Genomic DNA, 24,594 nt, shown 5'->3' on the forward strand with positions numbered 1-24,594 from the left:
TTGTCTGGTTGATCTCATCCTCGGCCTTCAATATTTTTTGAAACAATGACCAAGACTGAGATGCAGCTCAGAGGTTCATCTAATAGTTGCATAGTTATCCCCAAGCTCGTTTCAGGTGTGACAGCAACTACTGGGACTGAAAGATCAACTTTCCAGGCGATTGGCATTCTTTATAATAAGTTCAGCAATGGCAGCTTCTGTCATTTCTTATTATATCTACTTTAACTGTAAAAACCAATGTGCACCACTACATGACTTCAGCGTACAAGTTACTAAAGATCTTCAAAGATTCTTCTTCTTCAGACACCAGAGATTCTTCTACTTCAGACATGTATAGTATATGACGATACTGATTTTATGAAGCTATACTTAATAGGCACACTTTTTATCTTGGGAAAACAAGTACATTGACGCACAACATCAACTGTTGCTGGAAAACCTCAAAGCAGAATGTAATGGCAGTTCTTCCGTGTGCAGGAAATGTGGTTGTGTATAATGATCCTTGTGTAAAAACAGCTTGAAAAGGTAGCTCATTTAGGTAAAACACACATTAATTAATACACACTGCAATCCACATTACCAAAAAAGCTTTATTGAAATTCTAAAAGATAAATCATGTTTGGGATGCCTATATTGCAAGCCAGTGCTTATGCTTTCAGTATTTAGGATGACATCACAATGTGTTCTGCCTTAGGACCAAAATCTGACGGTGCCATCAGAGCCTCCTGAGATCAGATAATCCCCTTTATGGTCAAAGATCACGCACTGAGCATCATCTTCGTGACCTTCCAGGCTGGTTAGTTGTCCAGATGTCAATGCCAGAATCTTGACGGTTCCATCATTGCTAGCCAGGGACACCAGTTGACCTGCAGAAGAGAACACATCATAGGGGTGAGATTCACACTAAGGACAATGCTGAGAATAATGATTGGACTGCAAGTGATGTGTGCAGAATTAATGTTTTTATTGGAAATAACTTCAATCCAACCATGATAAATCAATATAAATGAGACAGGCTGTCCATGCCAGCAAGTAAACTCATAAATCCCTACCGTGGACATCCTGTGCCTATTTATTAGAATAAATACTTCATCTACTGTATGGCAGACACTTTCATTCAGCTTTATATCCATGTATGTATTATGAATAGAACGCAGCGGTAGTCTAGAGCTTTGGTTAACTCATTTCATTTATTTTTATTTCTATTTCCAGTGTGGAGCAGATGTGTGATGTGCATTTTAAGTTGAACCCAAACCAGGTGATTACACAAAACAACTTCATAACAGTAAAAACATATATGTTGCAGAGTAATAGGTAGTATTTTAAAGCCCTACCCTGTTAGGGAGATCTGCCATAAATATTGATCCTGGTGAAGAAAGTTTTGGAAATCCAAAATGTTTGTTGTCTCAGCAACAGGAGGTAAGAGGAAATCTTCTCATGGAGAAACTTGACAATGACAAAAGTCCAAGAAGAAAGATTTTGAAAGATCTCCTCTCACTTCACACTGTATCTCTGAGTCAGTAAACAGATTTGTCCCTGACAGCACACAGAAAAAAGACAGGGGTCCTTACTATGCCCTTCTCTGTCCAAAACAAATAGGTATTGGCTTTACATACATTTTAATAATTCTTGAATCTTCACTAATGCCTGTTACACCATAAGGTACATTATACATCATTAGAGTAACCCACACGCAGCAATATTAACCTGGGAAATCTTGTAATACCTTCCACACTCTGACAAAAACTAAGAAAAAAAAAGTTTTGGCTGGGATAAACAGGATAATTAAAAGTTCGTTCTACCCAAGCTGCTTATATGGGCCTCATCTATTAAAGCTCTCAAAGGCTGGAGAGAATAGACTTTCATCAGTGAAGCTGGGGATCCAGCAAACCTGGGATGGATCTGGTCAAGGATTCAAAACATCTGTTTCAGCAAATGCCTGAAAAAATCCATTCCAGGTTTGATGGATCACCCAGTTTCACTGATGAAAGTGTATCCTCTCCAGCCTTGGAGAGCTTTATTAAATCAGACCCCATATCTCTAAGTATCCTGTATTCATTGTTAATTTACCTATAGCAGCCCTAATGAACAAGTTACATTCTCCATGTTTTGTACACATCTGAACTCAGGAACACACATTTTTATATAAAAAAAGCAGGTTATTAGTCCTTAGGTGTTGTAATTTCATTCTTTATTTTGAGACTACAAATATTTTTTTTAGGGACAGATAAATATCTGCTTCTAGCAGAAATTCAGCATCCCTGTAAATGTGTGTACACTAAACTGAAATCTAAAAAACAATGTTATCAATTTTCAAAGTTATCTTTTCTAAATACTTCCTCCCAAACTACTGGAGTAGACTGGAGATATCTAGGTCTGATTCAGCTGACTTTGAACACCCCATTTTGATGTATCTGGTATATATAAACTAAATGTTCAATTGGGCTTTACTATTATATGTGAAGCTCAATAGCTATTAGCCAGGCCATCAATAATTCTCTTATACAGTCAAACATCTGTGAACCCTAAAACTCCCACAGCTATACATTTCGCTTCATGTACAATATTTCACAGCAAATTCATGCTGTAAGGACAGCACACTGTGGTGTGATAATGATAACATTCTTTCAAATAGTTCAAAAGATACACAAATTGGCATCATGCAGATCTGACAAAATGGATTGTTTATGGGCAAATGACTCCAATTATCTGTAAACTCCATGCATCTGGATATAGGGAATGTGGTTCTCTTTTACCAGAAGTCTTGCATGTCAGGCAGAGATTTATTTTCAAGAAAGTTGGAAAATGATCAAAACACATGACACATTCTAAATGGATATACAGTTCTGAATCACCAATCAGAGCTATCTATTCTTTTTAGCTTTTTCCAGAACTTAGTGACTAAGCACGGACTGAAGCAATTACCAAAATCCAGCCACTGATTCAACCTATTATCTAATAGGTGATTTAAAAGAGCTCTGTGATTAAGCTCTAACCACTTAGATCAGAATGATACACGAGATGTGCAATTGCACAAAAGAACAAGCAGCTAGAAGAAAAGAACGCTTACAGCTAGTGTTTTAGAAATGGGATCAAGCAAAGAAAAATACGTAGGCTTGTCATTTAGAAATGAGACAGGAGATCAAATAATCTTCCTCCATATTTGAACTAAAGGGCTGAATGGTATAGAATACACCATACAGAAAATACAGATGAAATCCTATCATAAACAAAAGGTAATCTAATAAATTACTCCTATCTACATAACAATCATCTAATCTTTAAAGTGGAACTATAGTGAGCAGGCAGGTCTTGACTGCAGAAAGAGACAGGCCATGTCTGCAATAAGGCATACTTACCTGTTCACCATCTTCTATAAACAAACAAAAAACCTACAGAGCTGCCTATGAACAGCTCAGTGTATGATATGCTGGGTATACCGGCATTCCCCGGGGCTGCTGGGACATGCATGCAGGAGTTATATCATCCCGACCTGGCTAATCAGGATAAAAATTGTGATGAGGCAGATAACTCAACCTCCATAAAACAGAACTCATCATCCCCCCCTCCTCCCCCAAATTCCAATTCTCCTCCCCACGTTGTCCTGACGTTACCTTCGATTCTGCACTCTCATTTACCCCCCATATTCAGAACATTTCCAGGTCCTGTCACTTTCACCTCATCTCCAAAATCCACCCTTACCTGTCCCCAGAGACCACCAAACTCCTTGTACACGATCCTATCATCTCTCATTTAGACTACAGTAACCTCCTCCTTTCTTGAATTCCTCTAACCTGACTCTCTCCTCTTCTCCTCTACAATCTATTATGAATGCTGTAGCCAGACTCATTCATCCTTTCCACCTTCCTCTTCTGCTGCCTCTCTTTGTAGTTCTCATTGGCTTCCATTTCACCTTAGAATCAAGTTCAAGCTCCTGTGCTTTGCCTTCAAATCCCTCCACAGTTCTTGTCCAACTTACCTTTTAAAATCTAGTTGAAAAATACTCCCCACTCTCTTCGCTCCTCAAATGGCCTACTAATGACTTCCTCACTCATAACCTCATCACATGCAGGGATCCAAGAGTTTTCTAGAATTGCCTAATTCTCTGGAATGGTCTTCCACGTCCTATTTGGCTTGCTCCTACTTTCTGCTCCTTTAAAACAGAACTCAAAATCTATTATTTCAAACTTGGCTACCCATATTCTTCTGTATTCTAAACCCTCACTACATGCCCAGCATTCCATATCTCCCCTCTTTTTGTGTGATACTTCCCCCACCTCCTAGATTGTAAGCTCTTTGGGGCAGGGTCCTCTCCTCCTGTGTCACTGTCTGAATCTGACTGTCAAATGAAACCCCTCTTTAATGTATAGTTCTGCATATTATGTTGGCGCTATATAAATCCTGTTTAGTAAGAATCATATTATTTGTTTTATTGCAGAAGGGACATTGCCTGTCTATTTAATTCCACTTTAAGGCTTTCCTATTCTTCTGTATAAAATCCCTGTCTCACCTTGCAGTCTGAACTGAATAGTAAGCATTGTTCAAACTGTACATCTTTTAGACAATAATGTTTACAGAAGGTGTTTCACGCAAGGACAGAACACGTTTACAACTTTTGTGAGTTTGGATAAACTATAGCTGATGTTTCTAGCTGAGGTTGGGTATTGTGTTTCAATACACTCCTACCTGTGAACAGGTTGAAACCTAAGCTGCATTACTTAAGAAGCAGGAAACAAATTACATGACCTCAAGAAGTAGTTTATAGAAGCCCCCACCAATTCTGTTTGTTGGCTGCCAAAAAGAAACCTTTATTCATAGAGCTTTATCATTTGCAACTTTTCACACTTGCTGACCCTCTGAATAGATTTGTTTTAGCCCGATACTTGTGACCTTCCACAATTTCATAGACTCAATCCAAGTGAAATAGAGGCATTTGCAAAAAGATATTAACCTCTGCAGGAGTGAGTTTTGAATGGTACCTGACTGAGATTGTTCCAAAGGATATAACAACATTGGAGTGGTGAAAGTAGAGACAGAATTGAAAATACAGAATAGATTCCAGCCACATTTCCTTAGAATGTCACTCTAAATAATCACTACAAAACCCTTCATTATTACATTCTTCTGCAGTATCTAATCAGAGAACAAGATTCATTGCAGATCTAGAGGAGAGTATATACCCTCCATCAACAAAGTCCTATCTAAGCCAAGTATAACAGATCTTGATTGTTGCAGAAGAAAATTTATGTCTTAGCTTGTAGATTAGCATAGATTGCATTTGTATTTTATATTATTTTACTTTTAGCTGCCTCCTGAAAAATGTTTAGCAGAGATACTTTTGACTTTTGTAAGAACCGAGCTTGTGTTTCAAACATTCCAGACAAAACCATATTTGCGAATTTAATACTGTATATAAAAGACCTGATCATCTATGGTCTCTGGAACAGGGCACATATTCAAAAACAAATTTTTAGCACTGACAATTCCTTCTGCTTTGGAAGATGATGGTAAACAGTATTTTTGTATTAAAACTTTATAGATAGTTGATCAGGCAAATGATTTACCTTCCAGACGTGGACTATATAAAACTCAAAAAGCACAAAACAAGTGCATTGGTACTGATAAAGAATAACCAGACCAGTAGTAACGTTCTGATCTCATCCCTTTACAGTCAAACCGTATGTTATAACTTTCTATCACTGACACATTTATGAAGTCAATGGAAGTCTTGAATAAATGAAGGAATTTAAATAATCTAGAATTTATTTTATGACAATAAGAACTATTTTTTACTTTCAAAATGCATTACCTGAATGCTAGTCAATTAGATATGAAACAACACCTTTGAGAAAATCACAGTAAAATAAGGAAAGCTGTTTTGCAAGATTGACATTTTATACCAAAGCTTTAATTGACAGTCACATGTGTACATATTTAGCTTAAAGAGATCCTTGTCTGGTTTAGGTTTTAAATCTGACAGGTTGAAGCTCATACAAGGCTAGTGAAGGGTCCCCTGTGACAGTGTATGGGCAAGGTTACACAAAGCGGGTGAAAGGGAAGAGAATCATAGGATCCCCTATATCTTAGAATATTTCACTTAACACTGTGTACACATGGGTCAAGGAAGAGTCATTTGGCCAACCACAGGTTAGTATACTGTACATCTGAAGCTCACTTCCTAAAATGTATGAAACTACCAGTCTAAATGACCAACAGTCTCCAATATATGGATGTAAAACAACCGTCTTATCTGTATATTACAAGTGACTATTTGTTTTTATGAACATGTATCTTGAGGCGATTGTCTGTGTTATAAGTTTTCCAAGAGATGGAAGGAACAGAGATTCAATCTGATCTCATTTTGGAATGTACATCCAGTGCATAGTCCAGCATGTTCCCCTATGCAGCTTTATCAGAACTTTACTTTTCAATTTCAGCTCTCAGTCAATTGTCCTTCAGGTCCATCAGACCATGGAGATGTCAGGATTATTTTGTTTGAGTTAGCAAGAGAAATACATGGCAAAGAATTGAATGAAACAAAAAGGATATATAGCCCTAACCTACTTGTGGCTCTATGCATGTTCAGTTGAAGTTTGTACTAGGTACACATTAGGGTTAAACCCCGGTATGTTTCTGTAATGTAAATCATCAAGGATACATTTCAGCTATAACGCTTAGTACATTGTATTTTTCAGAAATGATTCCGGTTTCAGCAGACATTATGAAAGACAAGCACTTTTACTTTTGTAAACACATTAAAGCTTAAAGGTAATATATCAGTAAAATGACTCATGATATGCTATTCTTGAAAAAACAGTATTTGGAAGATTGTCTAGCTGTCGTTACTGTCACCACTGATTTCACATAGAAAATTATAAAAGTAAAGCTTCTACCTACAGAGGCTACTGATTTTGTTATTTTCATCCTCTAGCCGTATTCCAGAAGCATATTCTCTCCTCTGGATCTTACCAAATATACCAAAGGTATACAGCAGTCTCCACAAACATTGGCCCATTTTTTTTTTTCAGCTACAATAAAGGGATTTTTATAATGATAATGGGTCATTTTTATTTTATATTTTAAGTTTCTACATTTGAAAACTATTTTTATTACTACAAACATTTTATAGAGTGTACCCATGATACTGGTAACACACAACTTAAGTTTGTTAAAAAAAACACAACAGTATATATTTCATTTGAAATAGTCTCTCTGATAGAATTATGTACAGCCATATGAATAAAGCATGCTGCTTGGCATAGGGAATCATTTGTTCAATTGTATATGTAAATGTGAGCTTTAACTCTTGAACTCTGTAAACAAAAAGCTTATAAATGTAAGTGCAGCACGGTGACTGAGCGGCTGGCATTCTTGCCTTTTCAGCGCTATGCCCCAGGTTTAAATCTCAGCCAGGGCACTACTTGGAGTTTGCGGGTTCTTGCCGTGTTTGCGTGGGTTTCCTCCCACATCCCAAAAACATGCAGTTAGATTAAATGGCTTCCCCTCAAACTGATTGTGAGCCCTTTTGAGGGACAGCTAATGACTATGGACTTTGTAAAGAGCTGCATTATATGTTGTCGCTATATAAATACTGGATAATAATATTAATACATTTACAGTGGTAAACACCTGACAGCTTCACCTTCTGGCTAGAAATGAAAAATTGAAAAAATAATATCCATAATGTTATATTTATCTAAAAAAATAAAAAGGAGTAAGTATTTTAGTGCTGAAAATAATTTAGGAACTATTACAATCAATATTCCATAAATATGCAGCCATTTGTGAAAAAAAAACTGCCCTTCCAAGTTTGGCGAATTGATGTTTGACATGTGCAATGGTTAAAACAAAAAGCTACCTCTAGCTTCCCAACAAGGAAGGTAAGATTACTGTGGAAAACACTACTACATTTTTCTCCTGCAGATCACAGCAACATTTCCAAATTTGTAAGCATGAATATTTCTCCTAAAGATAGAATAAATGCTAAACTCATACCTGACTTCTGCTCAGAGGTTTTATATTGCTACATGCTCCATCTGGGATACTGCTGACTGCACATACACTATACTTTATACTGTATGCATATACACCAATTCAAGCTGGTGGCTTATACTGCATAAATAGTGCTCATTAAAACTACACTGAACACCAACCAGTTTAAAATCAGGACTTTGCCCAAACATTACATTACAGTTATTTTTACTTGATATATGTATAATATAATTAAAATCTTGCTGTAAGACCTAGATATATGTCATGGACTGCTCATGGACTCATGGTTAGTACTAGTCTGTTGAAAACACGTGTACATCTGTATATCAGCTCATGGGCTGAGCAAAAGGCAGTTCATTGAAGTCTATGCAATTTATGTCAATGTGAAGAAAAAGGTGCTAACTGTTACAAAAAAAAAGGTCTCATCATTATTCATCCTAATTTTTTTGGAAAAGGCAAAAGGAATAGGGAATCTTGGAAAAAATTGTCATACAGTTCGGCTTTAAAGCAACTTGATTGCTAAAATCAAATTTCCAAAAATGCTGCCCGGCAAAAAGATTATCAGTTCTCCAACTGTGCCATTGAAAGCCAATCTGATTAAAAGATATATTCTGCTAATGTCTTTGTAATGCAAAACTTCCTCTAGTGTCAGATACCTGGTCCCCCACCCCATTGAGTCGCTCCTCCATATATGTGATTACTTTGTCATTTTGATTGGGGAGAAGAGTGACACCCCAGAAGTGGCAATTTTTGAGCAGCAGACCTTCAGCAGACAGTTTCTTGACATAGAAGCATTTGGTGGTAGAGTGGGAGAACAGAGTATTTGGTATAATATTTTGTAGAGTAGTAAACTAAATATCATTTTTGTTTTAGATAGAGAAGGAAATGGTAAAAGGTCTTTATTTGTTTTTACTACAAGCCTCATATCCTTAAAATCCAACAGGCATTTGGAGGAAATCACCAGATATCTGTAGTTATTTAAGGTGGTGCAAAACTTCACAAGGATTTTTTTCCTTATTCCAGAATTAGTAAAGAGGAAATGATTGTAGTGAGAAAAAATTGGGTAACTGGGCCCATCAACACAATGTTGGTGGGTGAGAAGCACCATAATAACTGGTCCAATGATGGCTTCAGTGTTCTAACAAACAGGACATACATTTTATTAATGGGATGTAGCATTTATTGATGAGTGTTTGATGGAGTAGAACATGCATAAGAAGTTTATCTATTTAAACAGGATGTATAGTCTGTGTTTTGGGGGTGTAAAAGCAATTATTTATTTAGGGATAAAGACATAATAACAAACAATGTACATTTCAATACAATTAGATTGTGTGTAGTGTTTAAGCAACATTTTGTACGTGGTAGTATTTACCACAGGGTAAATACTACCAGGTTTTGGCTAGTGATACCACTACTGTCTAGCATGGGGGCACTAACTGGCTACACAGCCCAATTTATAGGTTTGCAATTGCAACTGTAACTGTTGAAATTTTTAATATTTTTTGTCTTGCGTTTCTATTTATGTCAGACAGGTCCTGCAAATACCAGATTTGTTAGTTGACAGGAGCAAGTGGTTGGCATTTATGATAGTGTACAGAAAACTTCACACAACCTCAAAAAGTTATTGCTGACCCAGATGACAGGTTCAGGTAGCTTGGAGACAGCTAAGACTGCCAAGAATAATTTGTTTGCAACTATATTTATTTTTACTTACAGGCTCCTAAAATGTGTACCAGAACTTGAAAAACACATTACTACTTAATACCTTTATTATATTAAATTTTATATTTAGTACATATATATTGAAAGGATGTGTATATAATGCAGAATAAAGACAGAATGCTTGAAATTTCAAGATCCATGTAACTGAATAAAAAAAAATAAAAAAGACCAAATTACCCAGCATGTTGATTTAATTATGAAAGTAAATTAGGGTGGGCAAATAAAAGAAAAATATAAACATTAAAACTGAACTAGTGTCAGATTTAGAATACATAAACCGATGCAACGCTGCATGTATTATTAAATCATTAAATACATTTTTAAAGCAAGCAGTGTAAGTACCTGAATTTGTCCTCTTGCACTCTGTACAGCAAAACTTAGATTGTGTGAGGGAGAAGGAGCCCAGGGAGCCAATCATGAGTGCTCATGTCACAGGTTGGGGGATGGATAAGCTCTACAAGTGTTAATTAAATGTAGCAGGGTAAAATCATGGTCACCTGACCTGCAGAACAGCAATTTGCAAATCTTAGAACTAGATAGACAGTAATACAGTATGTTTAGCAGTTAAAATAGCTCCCATTTATGCTTTTAACCAGGCCAAAGTATTTAAGCTGACGTGGCAATGTATTAGGATTCCTTGCAAGCAAGGTACTGTTAGATGTATTGGGCTGATACAACTTTTTTGATACACTACTTACTTCTTCTTTTGTAGCAGGTCATTGTCAAAAAGCAGAATTTCTGCTGTTTAATAGGTATTGTTTGTTTTGCATGTCATTCTCTGTACATAAAACGTATGCAAGCCTCATCTCCCTGAAAACTGGAAGCAGATATTGTGCTTCACTGCTACTCTCAAACCCGGTAATATCTTTCCTTTTATTTCAGCTCTGCATCTAAGCATTGTTGAAATGTGAAATCTCCTATCTCCACACTTGGTGAGATTTTTTATTTTGCATTTAAATGACTTCTGCAAACTTCTTCACTCACTGTGGAAAAAACCCAATACTCAATTCCCCCTTGAACTTGCAATTACCCTTTTGTCATAACATCTCCAGCCACATTCTATTAAGGTGGAACTATTAAAATGATAAAATGGTGTATTAATCGGCCAGGTGTTGTCAGTGAATCAGACAATGGGACTGCAATTTTAAGCTCAGCATTAAGTGTTCAGAGATTGGTACCCAACGTGAAATTATGTTGCACAGATCCTTGTTTTACAACATGTTTAACAATGTGAGAAGATATAGAACCCAATTCCCTGGAGCAGCCCAGACACAATGTGTTTCATCCATTATTCAAATAGCACAAAGCGGCACACAAACTGTCTACAGTATCCTACATAAGACATATTGACTGGCATAGAATTGTGATAAGCCGAATGTGCTCGCTGCTAACTGTGCCATTTATTATTCCAGTTACAATTAGGCCATAGAGCTTCTGCTGGTCAGAACAAACAATTCTTTAAGTGTAATTTATTATGATGTATAGCACTTATAAAAAAAACAGTGAATAATATGTATTAACAAATTTAGGAGACCTGAAAGTGTAATTCCAGTCAAATTATTTTCTTTTTGAAAGGACAGGGCAGAACTGGACTATGTTAAGATTTTAACATCCTGTCCCCAATACTGAATTTTTTTTTCCTATCCTGGTGATACCTGTTGGCAGGGTTTTTATTTATTTATTGGGCACAGTGGACTTGCACCTATCGGCGGCAGCAGCAGCAAAGAGTTGGCTTTTCCCTGTGCCATTACCGAATACACACTTTCCCCCATCCTATGTAAATAGTCCTCTCATAAAAGTATATTCACACACAGTCATGGAGTTTAATTCCATTCCAAAGAGAGAGAGAGAAAGGGGGAAGTGAATCTATCTAAAAAAAATGTGAATCTATCTAAAAAAACAAATCTATCTAAAAAAAACAAGAGAAGGAGAGGGAGGGATATAGAAAGAGAAAGATAATTCGAGAGATGGAGGAACTCAAAAAGAAGAATTGACTCAAAACTCAATGTAAAAATGACATGCTATGGCTTTGTGGTTCATGGAACTCTTAAGTGGTCTCTATAATATTTTGTGGCAACTACAACCTTGAATTTATAACATGCTATAGCAATGTCAAAAAACAAATGAAAATACATTTTATAGTGACATTTTCTATCTCACTCTCTCTTTCTCTATATAATATGTGGTCATCTATAGGAGCATAAGAGCCAATAATGGTGTTTAATATTTTATTGCACAGATTCCTAGGTACCTTCTAATGTTTCCACATTTAATACCAGGCAATTAAATAGCTCAGCAAAAAAACATTATTAATAAAAATTTTGTTCAGGCTGAAAACATATTCACATGCCTAATCTACAGTTTTGCCAGAAACAGGAATGAAAAAAAACATTAAACCCAATCTTTTTTTTACTGAAGTGTTTTTGGAAAAATATATTAACTATAAAACTAATTCTCCTGCAGACTTCTAATAGTGTCATACAAAGCGCTTTAAATCTCACAGTAGCCTCTGGACTCGCTGCCAGCAATTCCAGGATGCCTTGGACTGGATGTTATCAACCAAGTTTGACTCAAGTTCTTTGTAACTTGGCAGAAGAGATGAGAAAGTTCTGCCTTCAATTCTGTGAGCTGCGTGAAGGGCTGGCAGGGAAAACGCTGACTGTATGTGTGAAAGTGGGTCAGCGATTACAATTTATTTAATAAGTGGGCACCACAAACTTTAGCTACAAAGATTTAGTAAAGGTTAGGCATTTGTTAGGATTTGCAAAGTACCATAGAGACCTAACGATGAACACACGGACTAAATTGTATGTGAATGTACTAAATGGATCTAGTGTTTAAAAAGTCTTAATAATCTACTGTATGCTGCAGTACATAACTATTCACCTATATTTACTGTCACACTGTTCAAATTGAACAGTGTGACAGTAAAATTATTATTTTTACCATATCTAAAAAAACGAATTCTAGGCAAGAGAATAGCAGCTACCCAGTATTATATTATTCCTCAAAAATTATTTAAAGTACCTTACCTTCCTAGATTTTATCATTATGATTCCCCAGCCTCCCAGTTATACAAACTACGGGGCCAAAATAAGATGACAGTACTTTCATTCTCAATGACATTTCGCCTGATTTATGAAAGCTCTCTAAGGCTGGAGAGTATACACTTTCATCAGTGAACTGGGTGATCCAGCAAACCTGGAATGAATCGGGTCCATGATTGAAAACATTTGCTAACAAATATCAAATGACTTTGAAGAAATCCATTCCAGGTTTACTGTATCACCCAGGTTCACTGATGAAAGTGTATCCTCTCCAGCCTTGGAGAGCTTTGCCACCTTTGCCTTTAGTTGAAAAAGAACAAGACATTATGCACCAAACTACAGGAATAGAGACAAAACATCCTCATAAGGTTTAGTCAAATGAACTCCATCAGAGAAAAAAAAATGTTTGTTTCCTGATCCCCAAAGAAAGCACTGACTAACCTTCACTTGGCCCTTCCAATCTGCTCCAATGAACTTGACAGGGACAAATGAAAAGGTAATTGTATGTTGTGTGAAATCCCTTTCTTAGATTAGATTCCCTGTAGACTGGCTTCCACTCTACTAACAAAAAATAGAAATATCTCATGGTCCAGTGTTAAAAATACCCTGAAGTAGAACGTACTTTAACATGCAAGTGTTTTCATTCTTATGGAGGTAAATCACTATACAAAAGTTGGCAATAGTCTTTTTCTTATTTTTATTATTATCAGATTTTTTGTTCATTTGTTCCTTTTAACTTCTGTTTGAAATGTGAAGAAGATCAAGGCAGGTCCCCACAATACATAAAGAATAGGAAGTTGTCTCATAGGTTGACTGTCTATGGAAGTAGGGATGAGCGAGAATGTCTCTGCCAATCTCGTGAAAATTTCCTCGAACTTCTGATGGGTCTGTGAAATTTTAGCGAACTGATTTCCATCGGAAGTTCCAGGAAATCAGTACAGGAGAATCCTGTGTGCGATTCCAGGGCACTAGAGGTTAATTAACCTCTAGTGCCTGGGCATTGCAGTGGGTTTCCAGGGCTGCATTCATTCATGCAGCCCTGGGAATCCTGTGTGCGATCCCCAGGCACTAGAGGTAAATGGGGACAAGTCTCCCCGTTCAAAACCTCTAGTGCTCTCTGACTGGCTAAGGAAAGGAAAATCCTGATGACTCTTGAGCGTGGCTGCATTCATTGATCAGCACAGCCCACAATTTTTTTTTAATTAAAAAATTTAATCTTGATTGGTGAATTTACACCGGCCATTCTCGCCTTCAGTTTCGGTAGGCGAAAACAGCAAATTTCGCCGCGAGATCGAGTTTTAAAAACTTGTTAGCTCATCCCTACCGTGTTTCCCCGATGATAAGGCAGGGCCATCAAATAAGACAGCCCCCCTTTTTAGAGAAAAATGTAAAATAAGGCCCCCCCGCAAATAAGCCACCCACCGATACCTGCGCTTACCCGAATCGGGTGGTACGGTGGGTAACTCCTTGCAGTGGGTTTCCAGGGCTGCATTCATTCATGCAGCCCTGGGAATCCTGTGTGCGATCCCCAGGCACTAGAGGTAAATGGGGACAAGTCTCCCTGTTCAAAACCTCTAGTGCTCTCTGACTGGCTAAGGAAAGGAAAATTCTGATGACTCTTGAGCGTGGCTGCATTCATTGATCAGCACAGCCCACAATTTTTTTTTAATTAAAAAATTTAATCTTGATTGGTGAATTTACACTGGCCGTTCTCGCCTTCAGTTTCGGTAGGCGAAAACAGCCAATTTCGCCGCGAGATCGAGTTTTAAAAACTTGTTAGCTCATCCCTATATGGAAGTCCCTCAGATATCATTCCACCTATTTTTGATTCACAGTGATACTCATGCAGGCACCTCAAGCACTTTTTTCACCAAGCAAAAGGGTATTTAGGATCTAACTCATTCTTAGTCTTCTTTCTGTAAAAAGGTCTAACATAATCTAAAATGTTTGCTGAAAAGTGTAATAATTCTTAATGCCGAATTCTGCCCAAGACTTGTCAGGTTCATCCTGCTGTTTCTTTTCCTGCTTTATCTATACTTACGCTTATAATTTACGCATATAGGTGATCTATGAAACTTTACTTGTACTTAGGGTTTAGACTTTAAACGTCAACCTTGAAAAATATATTTAAAATCCTATATCAGAGAAAGTAATACATTATGATGTGTGGTAAATCAATTGCTGCTTTTATCTTGTTATTCTCCGAGCAAGAATTCAGAGATGTTATTCAATCCCACCCTTACATCAAAAAGATGTTAAATAGAAAGTCAGTGTGACTAGCCCACCCTAATATTTATGCATTCAAAAGCAGTATTTTTTCATTTTCACTACAACAATACAGACAGATAAATAACTGTTATGCAGAAGGAGAAAAACAAAAATTAATATATTTTATTCCTTCCTGTCTGTACTTGACACAAATAAACACCTGCTGTATGTGTAAAAACAAAGAAAAAATACTTTACTTGTTTTTTCTTTATCTAGTAAGGAGAACTAAGTGAATTTTCTCAAGATTCTTTTAACTACAGGAGTCTTCTAAAAACCAAGTATAAGTTCACAAAGCTGATACCATCTGTCTGGTGTTTGTGTTTTCTGGCATCTAATAGCTTTGAGCAGTATGTTATTCTTTGGCACCATTACTGAATGGTATTTTAGGGCATAGAAGCTTTCAGTGGCTAGAAAATAAAAACAAAAAAAAAAACAAAAGATGGTCAAAAAGTAAGTTTACAACCCAGAACATCAATGGGAAGTGGTCCATTTTATCTTCAATATTGCTGAAACCCTGCCATACTAATCACAATCTCTCAAACTAAGAATATGTAAACCTTTACAATAAACTTCCTTTATTTTATCATTTGTGTTCTATTAAATTTACCTGTGAAAACATTATGTAATATTGTAATATTCGTTGGATACATACAAAAATACTTGGGGATCCTGGCAGATAACACCTCAGCTGATAGCTTCCACTGTGCTCGGCCTCTGTTATATTCTTATTAATAATATGGTTCCCTGCTGTCTTAAAGGATGACAGAATGCCTATGTTAGCAGCGTAATCACATGTAATACGAATATAAGGGTACCCTATATAAATAAACGTAAGAATTGTATGTAGAAACTATTTAATTTTAGAATAATCTTTGGCAAAATGCTTAGCTGTGAGCATAAGTCGTAATAAGGGACACTGAGCATATTTACCACCCTCATGGAGTTTGTTTGTGACAGCTTGATCAGAGACATGCACAAGACTAGTCTATTTCTAGCCTACTTCTAGTCATCTTGGAGGGCTTTGGGAGTGCTCCTCCTATTCCTTCTTGCACAAATATGTGGATGCCACTGCTGGGTTGTTGCTCTTCTATGGCCCTGTCCATCTCTTATATGTATATGTATATCTCTCTATGTAGAAAGGCCTATTTCCTGGTATCTCCGGCACACTCTTGAGACTGTGCTGGGAGACGTTGCAAAACTTCTTGTGACATACTTCTTGTGTGATACTATAAAGTATAGACGTGTCAACCTGGAGGATCTAGACTACCTGTGCAAGTGAACTAAAGGTTTCCCCCTCATTCTACTGTACAGTTCCAGTAGCAAGGCAAAATACGTAACCAATGAAAAATCATTTTAGGAAACATAAGGAGAGTAAAATGGTATGCAGTTAAACTCCTGCATGCTTTATCCCATCTATCTGTTGTTGTAGCTTTTTTTTCTCCAGTCATATCACAATATACACCTTCTAACTGGACAGATTGATATTGACAATGTCATTATATGTATATATAATATAAATGCAACTAACCCTTATTTAAATCATAATTTCTTACAGAAAATTGCTTTACAAGAGTCATAGCCTTATAAGCCAAGAGTTCAAGGAAATGCAAACATCTATTAGGACTTCCTAAGATGAAGGTAAAACTAATTACTATTGGATATTTTAGCCTGATTCTTATATAATTATTGTTAGGGTTAGAACTGATTAATAAACTGAGTTAAATATCTTGTTATTTTGTAATGTAATAAAAAAAAAAAATCTACAAACATTTTAAATAAGGTTGCCACCTTCTACAAATATAATCTAACCTTTAGCAAGTTTAATTCATTATGACATGTAAAAAAATCAGTTATGTTATAGAGTTTTCAAACTCTGTGTGGTTCCAATAAAATATAATCTTGTTGTATAATCTTTAACTTGTTGAGAGTGCTGAAGACAGGACTTGTATTTATTTAGCCAGAAAACACTTACCTATCTACTTTTAAGCTCTTAAAATACAAATGTACTTTTGCATGAATTTCAAGCTGGTTACAAATAGTTGCACAGAAACGAACTCACATAAAGACATAAAAGTTATACAAAGAACAAGACACCACACATTGCTAAGAGTGAAAAGAGGTTGTACACACTTCTTTTACACATAGCTTATATGGTGGTATGCTTCCCTTTCCATACTAACATTTCAGTCTTGAAAGGAGAATATGGGAATGTGGCTATGCGATGGTGCCGTGAGGAAGGCTTGCTTTGGAGTTGTGTTCCCCATATGGCAAACAGCTTAGTTTTGGATTGCTTCCACTACCTGAATCAGTGACTCTTCAATGCCAGAGAGGCGGAGGACATCCACACATCAGGACAAAATCAAAAAAGCCGGCTTTTATTCCAATTTCCTTGTGGCCAAACTTCAACTTCAGGATATTGCGTTATCCAACATGGCAGCCGCAACAAAACTTTCTTCTCTGACTGTATCCACCTCTGAGAAGCCCATGTGTGGAGTAAGCTCTCCCTCATAGCCTTATGTGTATGCAAAGCCAACAACTGTTGGTTGAGAGTGTGAGAGTGTGCTTTGAATAGACCTGGAGAAGGTGAGGCAACAAACTGCCTCTTTGGACACACCAGTCACCACCCTGGAAAGCTCTACCACTGACCTCTCTGCCTGTATTCAGGTCTTCGTACCTATCAGTGACACACACCACCATCAGCTAACATGGCTATTTCCTTGTTCTGACCATCAATATAGGAATTGCCGCAATAAAATTCACTTGGAAGGCATCCTGACCTGCAGAGCACTGTAATTGCCATCTTAAACCTACTACTGGGAAGCCCCCCCCCAAAAAATCATACAAAAAGCTTGGACCTCTGGTATCATTGATTTTGATGGAGCTCAGATCCGTATTTTACCAGATCTCTCATATACATGACTCCTTTTGGATCATATTTTGGCACACAAGCTAACTACAAATGAGGCCACCGATTTCACTTATTGATTCAAGTGACAATTCCACATATTGCCTGCATAGCCACTCACAACTCCCTGACCTCTTCCACTTTCTAGGTACATTAAGGTTGTGGACTGGCTGGAGACATAACACAACACCATTGTTGCCTTAAATCATTAGGTTTTGTGTACATATCTGTTACATGTTTTTTGGTACAGTTAGTGTTGTTAGGTTAGTTATTCCTCTAGTGCTGTTAGAGTTGGGATTGAGAGGGATGGAGGTCACATTCTGTCAAAATAGTCCTCTTACCTAAGTTATTATACCATCTCCAAGCCCTCCTGATACAAATACCCCCATCTCTTTCAAAGCAAAACAGCAGTGTTGGCCCACCAGACCCATATATAAGTAATAATTAGCCACTTATTTGTGTAGAATAGTGGACTGGTTCAGCCAAATGGGCTGGAAACAATGGGTGGGAATCAAACCAACTTTCATGAGAAGCCCACTGCAAGGCTCTGTCTTGGTGTCCTGACACTATTCCCCCAGATGTACGTGCACATCCCACTATCAGAGCTACCTTTAACCTGTTTTGTAAATACACCTATACATCTATAATCTCTCTGCCAGGTCTCTGCTCTATCCAACAATTGTTAATCCTAACTTTCCCCAGGTATAGAAGATTCAGGCTTCTGGCCTCTAGCAGATCAAGGAGCATGCCATTTTATCTGTTTCCTTCAAAGATCTTCCTGGCCATTTCTACTTGAACTTTCCATATATTCTACCTTTGTTTCTTTAGGATTTATGGGAATGAGACAACTGTATCAATTTCGGCATCTCTTACTCCCCTATAAGCACTTCAAATAACCTCTTGCCGTCTTTGAACAGGTGTGCACAAATATTACTACATTCCGAATTGATATCCCCAGACTCCACTTTTACCATTTTGTTTATTTCAAATTGGGCTAAAGACCTAAGCATAGAATTCACCGCGAAAAAAAATATCAGCTATGCTTGCCCTCAGTACCACTTCCTTGATTAGCTATTTACCCATTGGTAAAAAGTCCCCATGCTACTCAATTGTTTTTGCCCACCCATCCCAAATAGCTGCTGGTGAGGGACACTTCTAAATAATTTTTTGGAGTGCCCAGAGGTTCACCACTTTTGGAGGAAAATTCACTGTATAGTTTAGTGATTTATAGATTTACCTGTTCAGCTTGAGCTGGGTTTTTTTTATTTTGCACAATTAAACATTTAGCTGAAAGACTTATCGCAAAACAATTCTTATCCGTTTAGTAGATGCAGTGCGGGCTTGCATCCCTGCAATGTGGCATCAGTCGGGAACTCCTTCAGTGGCACAATGGTTTAGCAGGAGTAATGCCTTACCTCTACACTGAGGGGGGCAGAGGAAGCCACTGGGATGTGCTGGTCATCCTTTTGCTACTAGCTAAAGACTATTTAACAATCCTAAACTCTGATTCCATGTATATTCTGGTCCCTGTATCAGTTTTGCACAATTTTATTAGCCTCCTTACCTTTGGATCCCCCCTCTGCAAGTTAACCTTATCAGTCCATAGTGCAATTGCACTTTCTCTTTCTCACCTTCTTTTTTCCCCATCTCTTTCAATTTAATATAACTCCATATATTTATATATCTGATAAGTGGACATCTATTTTCAGGCTGACTAACAGAACATAATTACAATGTAAACCTTGTAATCATCCAACAACATACAGTAAATGAGAGGTTACCAAAGAAAAAATAATATTTAACAAGCAGAAAAACAGGCCCTTGCCTACCTCTCCTCTGTAGCTGATTCTAAGGTAAATTAATATTCACAAAGATTCTCAAATTATATATGTGTTCACTATATCAGTTGAGCATTTTCTTGTTTGCTGGTAGCTCAGCTTTAACTGTTGTTCACACTTATGTCCAATTAATATAGCACTTCACACATGCTATTGAAATGTATTGGTCTTTTAATTCTCACTACTTACCACATCCGCTATAGCCTGGTATTCCATATAATAATAATTCCCCTTATTGTTTAAGTAAAGTGTAGCAGGGGTTTGGCTTACAATTTAATGTTTCATTCTTTTAATATGCATTTGACTAGAAGCAGCAAAACTGAACATCTCAAATAAAGTGTATTCTGTAGATATATATATATATATATATATATATATATATATATATATGTAGAAGATGCTTCCAGCTGGACATGGCTCACAGTGCATGATCACCTTTGTATTAGGAAGCTTTGTCCAAAATGCATGAACCCTGTAATACATTTGCTCTTCCACATCAATATGAAAATGATTTATCTTCTCACACACTTAGTGGAAAGTGACCTGTAGAAATGTCTGTGCATTAGGGACTAGGAAAGCTTATGATAATTTGATATTCATATATTTAATAATAATATTGAGCCTTTCTATGTAGTCTTGCATTGTCACAATACCTGAAAGACTGCTTAGGATCTCATTAAGACAATATGATTAAAGAAGGTGACAAAAACATTAGCCAAGTGGCAAAAGTCAAACCACTTAAACTAGTTCAAAATAGTCACAGTACTGCTAATTAAAATCTCACTGCACAAATGCTATGTAAGCGTTTTACAAGTCTCATGATCTTCTGCAGCAGGTCCTCATTAGGAAGATCCATCTCCTTTTTCCAAAGGAAGAATTCTAATATTCTGTAAAGATATGTTTGCTTTTCTGATTATGAAACAAAACATTAAAGATGTGATTTAAATGTTTAAATACATTCAAAATACCAAACACACATACGTATACACCTATGCATACAGACCATGTATACCATGGCTCAGGTCATGTTTCTGGTGATATCATCTTTGCTCTCTGTAAGTCAATCAGTTGGACGAAATGGTTTTCTCAATATGAGAAAAAAATTGTAGGCTGACCCTGATGCTTGATGACCCTTCCTTCTACAAAAGACTGGTTGTTCGGCTTGCTTCAATGCTTTTGAAGGCACTGACCCAGAAACAAGAATAAAGTAACTGAAGTCAAGTCAAAGCTACTGACCTTTCTACTTCCCTTCCAGGTCAGTGTCTTGGTAAGTGCTGAAGCTAGTAGATTAGAGTGACACCCAGGCAACTAGCATTTTCCAAAGACAGGGTAACAGTGTAAGCTACATATTTCGTAGAAGAACACTTTTAGAACACAAAGTATCTCTATGAAATTGTATAGTTGGTGCAGAGGGCACCTAAGTTTCGAATATGGTTTGTAGAAGACTGCTGTACAACCACTCTGCCATTGCCTTCTTGCTGAATTTCATATGTCTTCTTCAATAAAAATGTTAAGGAGGGCATATCATGAAACTAGGAGTGTTTGCATAACATTGTAAAGTGTAAATGAGATTTGCTATCATGGCAATGATTTGATGACATGAGACCACAATATTTTGGCAATTGGTGCCAGGTAACCAGGTATTAAGGGGTTCCAACATGCTTATTATTTCATATTATCAGTCTAAAAAAATTTAGTACATCACAGCTGTGATAAAGCGCTAACTTTGTCTAAAATATTCTTGTTGACCACATCAATGATTCAGACCTTTTGACACAATTGAAGTTGCCACCTAAATGGTAGAAATAATTTTTCCTCTTACACCTTTTATACATCAAACATATTAGGTATTTTCAAACAATTGATCAGATATAGAACTATAGATCAGTGGTCAGGTCATCTCTGCTGTTATGTAGGTAACAAAACAATAATATGATGAGATCCATTGGTCATTCAAGTTACAGGCATACTATTACTTGGCTTCATAAGTCATCCTACAAGTATCACAATCAAGTGATTATATTGTAATCAATCAGACCCATATTTTTTCAAGTATTGCCACATAGGTAATCTACTTTCATTGAATTGTACTTGTTATATATGAATCTGTATACTTGTAGTCTGCTAAAACAATGAAGAGGTATATTGTAGAGCCCATTGTTTCAGCTATTATAGGAAATATATTAGTGGCATCCTTGAGGCACAAGCTCAGATAATGCCAGTGAAAGACTATTTATTCTCCTTCCCTTAGAGATCTTTTAAAGAGATCTGATCTCATTTACTCTCTGTGTCCCCAGTAAATTTTACAGTACGTTTAACGATGGGTGATTAATGGATACATGCCAGCCAAGTCAAACTGTGTACGAAGTAACTGTGCATATCCGCATAGGTCTTGGGATTCAGAATCCTCAATAAAAATGTCTGTCATAGATGTCACTGTCCATATATACAGTATGTACTCCATAGAGCATTGTCATAAAACGATAATGCAGCAAAATATTTGAGTTTAAACAGTAAAATGGTATTACATCAGAAAAAACTCTTCAGTAAAAATATAAACCTCAAATATATAAATCTCTTTATTCATATAAGAAGAGGTCATTCAGAACCATGGACAATTAAGCTGCACTATATAAATTATCAACAGATGGAAATGATAATTACATCTGATATCTCATTTCCTGACCTTGGAAGATGCAAAGTGAGAAGAATGCTGAGGATGGGAGAAACTCAAGAGAACCTGTTGCTTTGATTAAAATATGGAAAACACAAGTTTTCATTAAGGAAAGAAAAAGCATTTTACTACAGTGAAAGATCCTTGTTACTCCTCTGTACATCTTCTATACATCCAACCAAAGTTTTTTTTTTTTTACCAGATTTACACAGAAATGTCAATTCAAAATACGGCGAAAAGGAAAAAACAAACATATAAAAATGTGTATGTGTTGATGATCCCTTAATTCGCTGTTCTAGGCTCAATCCTACCCCCTCCTTAGGTAGATACTTACAGCACACAAATTTAAAATTCCCCAATAACTGTAACTTAAATTGTATGTTATTATATTATGGCTTCATTTTCATTTACTACAATTTATAATTAAAATGTTTTCTTGCAGGCCAGAACAGAACACAGCTAACAGCAAAAGGATAATGTAATAAATTTAGCTTTATAATTTACAATATATTCAACTTCACCGTGTGAAATTATCTAATACTATTAGTGGTAAAACAGATAAAACCCAATAACAGAGTTAATAAGTAGATCTATTTACATACACGTAAAAGTAATTTATCAAAATTCCCTCCAAGGGGATTAGGTTGTAAATGCTCTAATGCTAACAAAATGCATTTATGGGACAGGATTTTTACAGGAGATAGTAGATTTGAGTTTTTGATGTCATAGAGATGTTAGTATAAATGTTTTTTAAAAAGAGATGAAAGGTTTTTCCTATACAGAATGTGTCACATTTGAACTGGAAAAGGTAAATAACGCCTGGTGTGTTACAGGGCACATAATGTTAAATGTAACATGACATAAATGTAATATGCCTTCACTACATTTAATTACTAGTTCTGGCAGGAAACACAGGCATGGTAATGATAAATGTATAATTGGCCTCCTGATTTAGTACTTTGATGACATCAAAATTGTAGGTTCACTATATTTATGTTTATGTTGTTGTTTTTGCTTTTTTTGTATCAACTTATATTTATTCAATTTATGACAACTCCCTTCCATAGTCATTGATCTATAATTAATATATGCAATACATTTTTTGCTGCAATATTTCCGACTATATAACTTCTGTTACCATCTTGATCTGATGAAGCAGACTTTGTTCTGCGAAACACCTCATCGGTCTATACATTTTAAAATTTAAGAAAGATTTATGCTATATGCAACTATGTTGTTGATTTATAGGTTTGTGTCAGTTTTATTTCAATTCTAATAGAATTGTATTTTAACTGTTATTGGTTGTGATATAGCTACATAAATCCCCATAACATTGATTCCTTTTCATAGTTCATACTAATTCTTCTCTGCTCCCAGGCACCTCATTAGTATATAAAACCCAATATTATATTAAAGAAAAATAAAAAAACAAAAAACAATCCACTGGTAACCAATAACCAGTTTTAACTTATACTTAGAGAAATGAGGAGTTGGTCTGAAGGTTACAGTCTAACCTCGCAGATTATGGTATACTCCAGGAGCTCTGAATGTGCATATGGCTGATGGGACAAAAAGGGGTGATTTGCATGGCTTCCCCCAATATCCAGACTGTTGTTATCCCAGTAGAGCAGTATACACACTCATACATAGCAAACATTTGCTAAAATTAACGAGCTATGTACTGTATTAGGAAATTGGAATGCAAGAATATAGACTGCTGTGAAATATTTTATCCATCTCACAACCACACTGCCTCTTCTAGTAAATAATGTAAGTTCCCAGGTTGTCAGTCTGGGTCTTTGCCCTGCTTAAAGCTGGGTGACAGGATCTAAACCCAGGGCTGTTTCTGTGATACTGAATTATTTGATACCGAATTTGAATTTTCTTCTCCTATCCTTCCAATTCCCAATTCATATTTCCAATTAAAGCCAGGCCATTTATTTCCTGCTTGCCATTTTTCAACAACTGTTTTTGTACCGACCCTGACTGTTAATTTACCAACCATTCTTGATGGTGAGACTACAGGAAATGTGACTGTGTCTGCTTGTGCAGAGAGGAAGGGGTTGTATGATGATAAGTATTCCCCCAGTGGGTGGCAACTGGGGGATTGGAACATAATCTTAGTGAAATGCCGTGAAAAGGAAA

At 36.5% G+C, this 24,594-nt stretch overlaps 1 protein-coding gene across 1 annotated transcript in view; it reads right to left on the minus strand.

Annotated features, from left to right (window-relative positions):
- Window positions 1–570: 570 nt before the first annotated feature.
- SPAG16 (sperm associated antigen 16) overlaps window positions 571–24,594 on the minus strand; it is a 485,653-nt gene continuing 461,629 nt past the window's right edge. The window contains exon 16 of the mRNA XM_072418546.1: window positions 571–866. The gene's annotated coding sequence lies outside the window, so the exon portion shown is untranslated. The remainder of the gene's footprint in view (window positions 867–24,594) is intronic.

This window comes from Pyxicephalus adspersus, chromosome 7 (genome assembly GCF_032062135.1).
Source record: "Pyxicephalus adspersus chromosome 7, UCB_Pads_2.0, whole genome shotgun sequence".
NCBI classification, from domain to species: Eukaryota; Metazoa; Chordata; class Amphibia; order Anura; family Pyxicephalidae; genus Pyxicephalus; species Pyxicephalus adspersus.